At 37.0% G+C, this 10,318-nt stretch overlaps 1 pseudogene; it reads left to right on the forward strand.

The window, feature by feature from the left end:
* Positions 1–8,682: 8,682 nt before the first annotated feature.
* Positions 8,683–9,404, forward strand: LOC103283159 (E3 ubiquitin-protein ligase Mdm2-like; annotated as a pseudogene).
* The last annotated feature ends 914 nt before the right edge of the window (positions 9,405–10,318 follow it).

A 10,318-nucleotide genomic window follows, 5' to 3' on the forward strand; every position in this document is an offset into this window, starting at 1 on the left:
ACCAGGAGGTCATTTCGATTGCCAGTCAGGGCATATTCCTGGCATGCTGGCTCTATCTCCAGTGGTGGGGGGGCGGGGGGCAGCCAGCCAATGATTCTCTCTCATCATTGATGTTTCTATCTTTCTCTCCCTCTCACTTCCTTTCTGAAATCAATAAAAAGTATTTTTAAAGAAGTCCAGTTGATGATCAGAACAAGATGTCACTCAAGGAAGGCCATTATAGTTGACTTCACTGAAGATGTACACAATGAGCTGATCAGGGAAGAGGGTGATCAGAACAAAGCAGTGTCAGTATGGGCAGAACATGGAATTCAGAATCAGATTGGAAACCAAGTTCTTCCTCTTAGGGTTTACATGACGTTGGATAAGTAACTTCATTGTGTTTAGGCTTAATTGTTGTCTGAAAAGCAGGAGATATTAATAACTGTGTCTTAAGTTTGGTAGACTATTCGATAAAATAACGTGTATAACATCCCAGCACCTTGCTTGGAACAAAGTGGGCATCGATATGTATCTGTTCTTCCTCATCCTTGCTTCCCAGCTGGGATGATCACTATTCTTCAATTGATTTCTTAATTAAAGAAACTTTTATTGAATTCTTAGTATATAGTAGTCACTCTTCTGGTTGGGTAGGACTGACTGAGTGGTGAACAAAGCTGATTTCCGCTTTCTTGGATTTTATATTCTTGTGGGAGTTTATAAGAAATGTAAACAAGTAACCAAATAATTATACATGTTTATTTCAAATATTGATGCATTTTATGAGGTGATTAAAAGTGTGATGTCTAACCACTATGCTGTATAGCTGAAACTAATACAAAATAATTTTAAATGGAGACAGTCATTGAAAAAATTTAGGGGGACAGAGCCAGATGGAAGAGGTTAATGGGGGGAAAAGGGGGTTTGTGTAATACTTTCAACAATAAAGATTTTCAAAAAGTGAAAAAAAATTAAAATTTAAAATGTACAAAGTACAAAGAATAGGGTGATATGATAGTTTTGGGGTGGGGGTAATAGTCGGGGGGAACCTCTGATAATGTGATGTCTGAAGGAGTGAAACGGGAAACTCTTTCCAGTGGGAATAACCTGTGAAAAGAAACAAATGTGGTGGGTGAGATTCAAGTATTGGTGGAACCCTAGAGTAGCCAGAGCTCAGTGAACACCAGGAGGATGGCCGAGAAGCTGGTGGGAAGGAATGGCACAGGTCCTTTTAACACTTAGGAAAGGGTCTGGGTTTATTCTCAGGTGCAGCTCTGACTATGACCCTAGAGCAGTGGTCATCAAACTGCGGCTTGCGAGCCACATGTGGCTCTTTGGCCCCTTGAGTGTGGCTCTTCCACAAAATAACACGGCCTGGGCGAGTCTATGTTGAAGAAGTGGCGTTAGAAGAAGTTTAAGTTTAAAAAATTTGGCTCTCAAAAGAAATTTCAGTCGTTGTCCTGTTGATATTTGGCTCTGTTGACTAATGAGTTTGCCGACCACTGGCCTAGAGACATGCCAGGAGCCCAGGAAGAGGTGCTGTGGGGGAAATCTTGTGGGTACAAGGTGGGGACTCTGAGGGCCGTGACTGGCAATTGAAAGTCTCATTATAACTCTTCAAAACCCAGATCCAGCTCTTCCCACGCAGCCCAGAACCCTTTCCTTGCTTGACAGAATGTGATCATTAGCTGATTCATATTTTTCTCAACTCATTTCTTCCAGGCCATTGATCCATGTACCTGGTCCAACCGCGCTGAATTTTCAGTCCAAGGAATAACCGCCCGCTCGCTGCCTCTCTGACTGTCCCTTGGGCCTGTTCCCTGGCATTTATTCCATTTGGTTCCTAGTCATGCCTCTGTTCCTGTTTTCATTATTTTAAAAGTGGAGAGGATATGTTTCTGCTGAAGTTGCCCAAGCTCGTTTTCACTCTACTGGGCTCCAAAGTGTGCTGTCTCGGTGCTGGCTGATGAATGAGGCAGAAAAGCCAGTGATTCCATTTCCCTTTCAATTTCCAGATCTTTCCCTGCTCGCCTGGTTTTGTTTTCCCTTCTAACAGTGCATCTAAATGTGCTCCCTTCCCTCCTCTCTCTGGAGGTAATCCCTTTTCACTGTACCTGTAACATTTGCCTTTGATGCTTTCTGAGTATGTGTTTAAGGTCAAAGTTGTTCTGTTCTGTGCTAAGTTATCATGTTTGGGCTTTAACTGTGTAATTTCACTTTGTACTGTGAGTTGTTCTGTTTATTTGTCAGCTCCCTTTTCTTAGAGATTCTTTGCGTTAGAGCCTCACAATAATATTTTTAAAATAAACGTGTTGGCCTCCATAACTTTTAATGTGTCAGATGGGTATCTAATTGTTGGTATTTTGAATAAATACCACCTCACAGAGACTCGGTATTCCTTCATGGGTTTCTTAGTTTTACTTCTGTTTTAATACCTGATGAGCAAATTGGTGGTTATACACGCCCTAAATCAGGTCTCCACACACACCAAAAACCAGCTACTCAACTGTCTCTGTTGATGCTCAGTAAATCTAAGAAGCTTGGTCAAATAAGTGTCTTCAGGACATTTAAGATCATCTCCTAACTGTTATTGCTCCTTTACTTCCCTCAAATCACCCCCACCACAGGGATTAGGAAAAGGACTGGGTGTCTGTGGTGGGGGCAGGGTGACCACAGATTGCATGAGTATGAAAGAACATCTTTCTAGGTCAATACTTGGAATGTCTATACATTGTATGTCATCATTTACGATTTCCTTCTTTTGTTTTGAATCATTTTATGACACTTAGCTTTTCTTATTGGCTGAGTGACTTTATCCTCAGGTTTTTTTATACAGTGTTTTGCAACAATTCTTTTATCTCAGGTTTGGATAAATTACTTGCAGTTTTCATTTTGTAATAGACTTTTCAATGGCATAAAGGTGACTTCTACAGACAAGCACCATTGCTTTTTAATGTAAGCTTTCATCAAGTTTGACCCCAGATTTCAAATAAATGTTTCAAGTTTGTCATAAAATATATTATAATTATTTCTCCAGGTATTTCTAAAATGTGCTGATTGAAGAATGAAACCCATACATTAATAGGTAGACATTCATCTATTTAAATGCATGTATTTTGATCACTGTAATAACAATATAACCACAATGTAAACTTATTAGAAACTAGAGGCCCGGTGCACAAAATTTGTGCACTTTGGGGGGGGGTGTCCCTCAGCCCGGATTGCAAGAGGGCAAAGGCCAGGCTGAGAGACCCCACTGGTGCACAATCAGGGCTGGGGAGGGATGCGGGAGGTTGGCCAGCCATGGAGGGACTGTGGGAGGACTCCAGGGCGTGTCCAGCCCGTCTTGCTCAGCCCCCCGATTGGCCAGATCCCAGCAGCAAGCTAACCTACCAGTTGGAGGGTCTGCTCCCTGGTGGTCAGTGCACATCATAGCGAGCAGTTGAGCAGCCTTAGCATATCATTAGCATATTACGCTCTGATTGGTTGAATGGCCAACTGGATGACCAGATACTTAGCATATTAGGCTTTTATTATATAGGATTAAGCAAAGGGAACATTCTACTTTAATCTAAACATGTTATTTTAATGCAAACACTGCTGGCACTTCAGATCATATGGGTTCAGTTTTTGAGAAGCTCGTGATGCTCCTGCACATCCAGGACTTGCTAGATGCGGGGGATACGAGAAAGTGGAACGGCTCTGAGCTTACACAGGGGAGAAGGCAGAGCCTACAGAGCCTACACAGAGACCATTTCAGAATAAAGTGTCAGATGCTAGGAGAGAGGATTGGGTATTCCTGGGGAGGGGGCAGAGAAAGATTCTAAGGAAAGGCAGTTCCCAGTTTTTATCTTAAAGGATAAGTTGGGCTAACTCAAGGCACGAAGGGTAGAAAGGTCATTCTAGGAAAAAGAAAACCGTTAATCTAGGCACATGCCACAGCTTCACTTGGGGTTCTAAAAGCAAGCAACTATTGTAGTGATACTATAGCCAAATTAAATTTTTGGCCAATTGCAAGCTTTGTCTGGGCATCATGCTTTGAGCATAGTTTTAATCAAGGAATATGTGCGTATAAAGCTATATTAATTTTATACACACATGTGTAATATACATAGGTGTATATGTATGTATAGCATATTGCATTTAATATAAAGTCATATGGCTACACTTTATTTTATTTAATGGTAATTGTTAAATATTATATATTGCTAGATAATGTAATTTGTTAATTAACTATGTTAATTATTAAATGATGAAACATTGTAAAATAAATAAAATAATATGTCTACTGCTCAAATTGGTAGAATTAATCCTAGGCTTTGTTTAGGTTTTGTTTTGTTTTTGTCCTATAGCCTGGATTATTTTCTTAGACCGTGTTAATAGGCTTGCATAGACTCTAAGACAATGTAAAACACCTTTATGACTCTTGATATATATTGGAGATTACTTAATAAAAGAGTTTTTACCAATTTAGCCTCCCACCTACAATCCAAGCTTAGGTGCATACATTTTCCAACACCCACTGCTAACACTGGTGATTTCCCCTCTTAGGTTTTGCTAATTTATTTGGCAGAATATCTCTAAGTATTTAGTATCATATCCTTGTGGTACAATAAGAATTATTCTCATGTCTTAATGACGTTATGAGGATTAATTTAAGTAATGAATGAAAATTGCTTAGCACACTGGCACACATAAGTGTACGATAAATTATAGCTATCATATTATTATTATTATTAACTCTGACTAATAAAGACTATCTCATTCTACTTTTTTCTCTTCCTGGATCTATTGGAGAATTAATAACTTAATGAATACTTAATGCTCATGTTAGAAAACATTTTTACTTTATACCAGTGATAGGCTAGCAGCTCACAAAGCCCACAGCTATGATGAGGTACAAAAAGTAATGTGAGCATTTCAAACCTCCCCCAAAATATCAATCTATGTGGACTCTTTAGGTTTAATACAATTTAGTCAAATTTCGAAGGTCCAAATTAAGCAAAAGAATAAATCAGGGAGCCTAATGGACTTACCACATTTTAGCCAGGGGGGGAAAAAAATGACCCTTAGCTCTATTCCTTATATCTGAATGCTTCTTTTGTTCTGGAAACTATCCAAAAGTGGAAGTGAATTGTTCTAAATACAAGTTTTGTTAAGAAAAGAATGAAGGGTGTGTGTGGAAATAAATATGTAGTTCCCAGATATTAAGAAATCAAACTCTAAGTACTGCTGTATAATCTTTATGTTGCCCCAAAACAAAACAATGTACGGTAGTTAAAAATGCATCTGGCCCTAGCTGGTTTGACTAAGTGGATAGAGCATTGGCCTGCAGACTGAAGGGTCCCAGGTTTGATTCCAGTTAAGGACACATGCCTGGGTTGCTGGCTAAATCCCCAGTGGCAGTGAGTGAGTGAGAGAGTGTGTGTGTGTGTGTGTGTGTGCAGGAGGCAGCATATCAATGATTCTCTCTCATCATTAATGGTTCTGTCTCTCTCTCCCTCTCCCTTCCTCTCTGAAATCAATTTTTAAAAATGTATCAGGTGTTAGTGACATCAGTGCACATGTTGACTCCTTTCCTGCGTAGATCAATCTTTTTTGGTCAGGTTTATTAAAATATATATATATATATATATATATATATATATTAAAATGCACCCCTTTTAGCTGTTTGTCTCAAATCATTTTTCTCTTTAACTTATCAAACTTATAGCCATGAAGTTGTTCATAATGTTCCTTTATACCTTTAATGCCTGTAGGATCTGAGGTGATGTTCCCTGTTCCATTCTTAATATTGGTAGTTTGTGTCTTTATTATTAACCAGGCTGGCCAGAGTCATATCAATGTTATTATTGATCTTTAAAAAAAGCCAATTTTGGTGTTATTGATTGTCTCTAATTCTTTTATATTTCCAATTTCACTGATTTCTGCTCTTATCTTTATTATCCCCCCTTTTTTTGCTTTGAATTTATTTCACTCTTCTTTTTCTAATTTCTTAGGTTGAATCTCCAAAGACTGACTTGAAGCATTTATCCCTCCCGCCATGCTAGATACACATATTTAAGTACTATATAAGCTGTGTCACATAAATGTTGACATGTGTTTTCTATTTCATTTAATTAAAAAATTAATTTTCCTTTTAATTTATTCTTTGACCCAGGTTTTATTCAAATGTGTGTTTTTAAACTTTCAAATATTTGAGAATATACCAATTATTTTCTAGTGGTTTCCAGTTTCATTCGTTGTTGGGTTTCTGCCTTCTGTCCTAAAAATGCCAATTAGATCAAGTTTGTTGATAGTGTTGTTCAGATTTTGTATTTGCTTACTGATTTTCACTTTATTTGTTCTATGTATCATGAAGACATATCCAATTATAACTGTGGATTTTACAGCAGTCCTTTTTAATATGCCATGTGTAGTGCTGCTGATTCTTAATATCTAATAAATTAGCAAAGTTTCCTTTATTTATTTAAGCCACACAATTAGCCAAAATATATCTGCTGATGCTTAAATTCAATGTAATTTGGACTTTTGTCAAAATAAAAAGTATCAGATACTTTTCACTGAGCAGCACATAATAACAACTGTGTATGTGCTCATGCATAATTTAATCATAGACATATTTTGGTATTTAGGGATCTATCACTATTTAAAACATTTCCTAAATATCACTAACCAAATGGCAAGACAATTTAATTCTTCTGACATTAAGATCTTGGGTGATGATTTTTAGAAAATTTTCATTTAATGGTTCGATTGCATCAGCTGCAAAAGGGAGAAGGTTAGCCTAAATGAGATTTTAAGAATCTTCCCTTCTTTATGACATAATTCTCATCATCAAATCAGCACATTTATTTTATTTACAGTTTGTTTAATTTAATATGTTTTTTTTTCTATAAGGTCACTTAACTGAATTGAGCCTTCTCTTATCAGTTGTAAAATAAGACAGTAATCACAACCCTACCTATATACGTGGAAGTTGCAATAAATTAGAAGATGAAGAGAATATTTATTTGGCCCTAAAATTGTAACTACTTGCTAGAATTGTAAATAATAGTTACCAGTCAAGAATTGTACACAGCCAAGTTCAGATTATACTGATGATTATCAAGCAAAAACACTGGCAAGCTAGTGAAAGGTGCTTCATTCCTCTGAGACACACACACACACACACACACACACACACACACACACACACACCAAAAAAAAGCTTCCAAACTAAATTATACCTGGACTGTCCCTTTGTATAGTCTTTGAATCTTTAAATGATCTTATATTTTTTCTAACTCAACAATGTATGATCTCCCCTTCCCTAGGCAGCTAATTAAATCAGTGCCTGAACTCTTTAATTCACACTAAGGCATTGAGGAATTCCTGTTTCTTCTCAACTAGTTTCTTCACATAATTGCACAGTTCCTTTTTCTAGAATCTTGAATAAGCAAGATTGAGTGAATGTAATGAGTTACTTTGAGAGCCACCAGTCAGACTGATTTTCCAAGACTTTGGCCAACTGGTTATCCATCTGAATGGAAGGTGGTTTGATTGCTCAAAAATGCCCTAATGCAGCGTTTGATTAATTCACTCCGATGATTCCGAATTTTGTGCCATCTACTTTAAAGAGAAATTTAACTTGTGAAGCATGAATTCTTATTTTTCATCAAGAGAGGATTAGTGGAGAGAAAATTAAGTTCCCTCATCTAAGTAAGTACCTCAGGGAACTATTCACCTATCAATGTACGGGAGAGGTTCAGCCTGTAACTTACCCAGTTTCATTAGCATTAATGGGAGTTTTGTGTAAAATCCTGGGTGAATCATTACTACAGGAGATCTGTAGGAGTTTGTTGATTACTTTTATCTTGTAATGGCTCTATTCTCCAGCTTCAATTTTTAAATCATTAGGCTCGCACTAGAAGCTACATTTTGGAAGGAATCAAACTTGGACTTTTGAAGGTAATTAAATCAGAGTAGCATCACATAGAATCATTCAACTTTGTGAAAGTTAGATGTCTGTTCCCTGTTAGGCCTCCAGACATTTGCTGGCTTCCTGGATATATGGTGTGCAAAGACTCAAAGTTGAGTATTTAGTTTTCACTTAATTATATTTTATTGATGTATACTCATTTATGACAATTCTTACTAAGTAATTTATGGCTGAGCCATAAATTCTGCACCCACTTGGATCATCCTTTGAGCAGCCTGCCCTCCCCTTTCCTCGGCTTTATAATTTCCAGTGACCTTTACACAGTATGAAACAGGAATTGGTGTCTAAACCTGGATCATTTTGAAAATAAAAGAGGGGTTGCTGGAAGAGGCAGAGCCTGGGTGTACAGGTACAAATGCCAATTAAGGTGTGCTAGGTGACCTCCGTGACCTATGCTCCTCTGGGGGCTTGAGGGGCTGGAAAGAAGATGGAGAGAGCAGTACAGCCAGTTATGCATTTAAAACTCTGACTGAGGTCCTGGAGTTTCCTCCCCCAGTAGCCTTCATTTCAGGACCGAGGCAGTTTGAGCACCCCTGAGGCCCAGGACACAAGAGCACTTGGGCAATTCAGAGGAAGAGTGACTTCTGAGTAGAAGAAAATTCAGGTGGATTACCTGGTGCATGACAAAGAAAGCACCAGAAATCTGATAGTATTTCCCTTTCTTTGATGACAGCCTGGTTTGGTGTGTCATAGGAAAATGTGTTGTGAAAAAAGCATTAGTCATGAATCCAGAGACTCCATCAAGTCTGGATCTCGATGGTGGTGTGAGTGAATAAACGCTCAGGTAGTTGGATCTGGATATGGTTTCAGATGAACTCACTGTGGAATTTGAGCCTCAGTTCAGTGTAGCTTTAGTGCAGAAGAACAGCTCTCACAGGAAGGGGGTGTGGTGCACTGAGTTCCTGAAATTTTCTCAGCTGACTATTGGTTGTTTACGAAAGGAAATGAATCCTCCCCTTCCACTGAATTGCAATAGGTGTGAGCCCCTTCTGAGAACTGGCTTCCTAGAGATAAAGATAAAATATAGGAAGAATGTCTAATGAAGCAAAACTAGAAAGCTCAACAGAAACATATGAGTGCTTTGATGTTCCTGTTTGTAAAAATAAAGGTTAAAAAAAAAAGAAAGAAACTACAGTGAATGCTTTCCAAGAAAATTATGTTGAAGAAAATAATGATAAAAATCACACAAGCCTCCCAATCCCAAGAAAGTGACCACAATTCTCAGCCATCCACTTCTAATTGTGTCTTTATAGCAGCCAAAAAGATAGCAGTGAGTTTGAGTGGGAAGAAACACAAGACAAAGAAGAAAGTATGGAATCTAGTTTCGCCCTTAATTGTCATTGGTCCTTGTGTGGTTTGTCAAGGTTGACTTAAAAATAGTTGTAGTCTACATGGCAATATAGGACATGTTATGGTATGTTTTAAATATGCAAAGAAGCCTTAAAATTATGCAAGATGAATAAGTCCATAAGATATGCTTATGTCCAAACAACAAAAAATGTATGCATTAAACATGCAACTTTTTATATATAAATTATTCCTCAATAAAGCTTTAAGAAAGACAAAAGTAACCATTGCCCAATAGGAAAAGAACAAACAAATGATGTGCTAACTTGTTTCGTCTTGTTGACCTGTTCATGAAAGTAAAGTTATGTATTTCTAACAAAATAACCCTAAAAATTTAGATAAACATGAAATATATTTTAATTTTTTTAAATAATTAAAGCAAGGAACTATCTCAGTCCATGTAAATTTATTCTCTTTAGTCTAATTTATTTACTTTGGAGGGGGATTACTGGATATTTACTTCTTTTTAGAAAATGTAACTGCTGTTCATATTTTATATTTAGGTATTAATGTGATTTGAATTAGATATACTTCTCATTCTTTACCCTTATCCTTCATATTTAAACCTTATTCACTTTATCTTAAATGAGAAATATCTCATTTTTATATAATACAAGTGGGGCATTTAAGTGTAACTTATTTAATACTTTTCATGCAAGGAGAAAACGTTTGTGTGAAAGATTTAATATTAAAATTTTAAATACTTTTTAATCTTCTGATTATTATTTCTCTGCTCTTTCAGAGACTCTTAAAATGCTCTTTCCAGATAAAAAATAAATTGGTAGTCATTTTAGTGCTGTGTAAGTAAAAATGTACTTCTTTTAACCCAGCCACCATGTTAAGAGAAGTCTTTGAGAATTGTCATCATTTATTCATAAGACAAAACTTTTTATGGCTCTGTAATAAAATATAGAGCTGTCTTTGTGGGTCCAACCTGTATGTCAGGCCCTTTTCAACCCTTGATTTCCAGATTAAGTGGAATCTATGTTTTTTCTGAATTTGAAAAACAAT

This window comes from Eptesicus fuscus, chromosome 16, assembly GCF_027574615.1.
Source record: "Eptesicus fuscus isolate TK198812 chromosome 16, DD_ASM_mEF_20220401, whole genome shotgun sequence".
Taxonomy (NCBI): domain Eukaryota; kingdom Metazoa; phylum Chordata; class Mammalia; order Chiroptera; family Vespertilionidae; genus Eptesicus; species Eptesicus fuscus.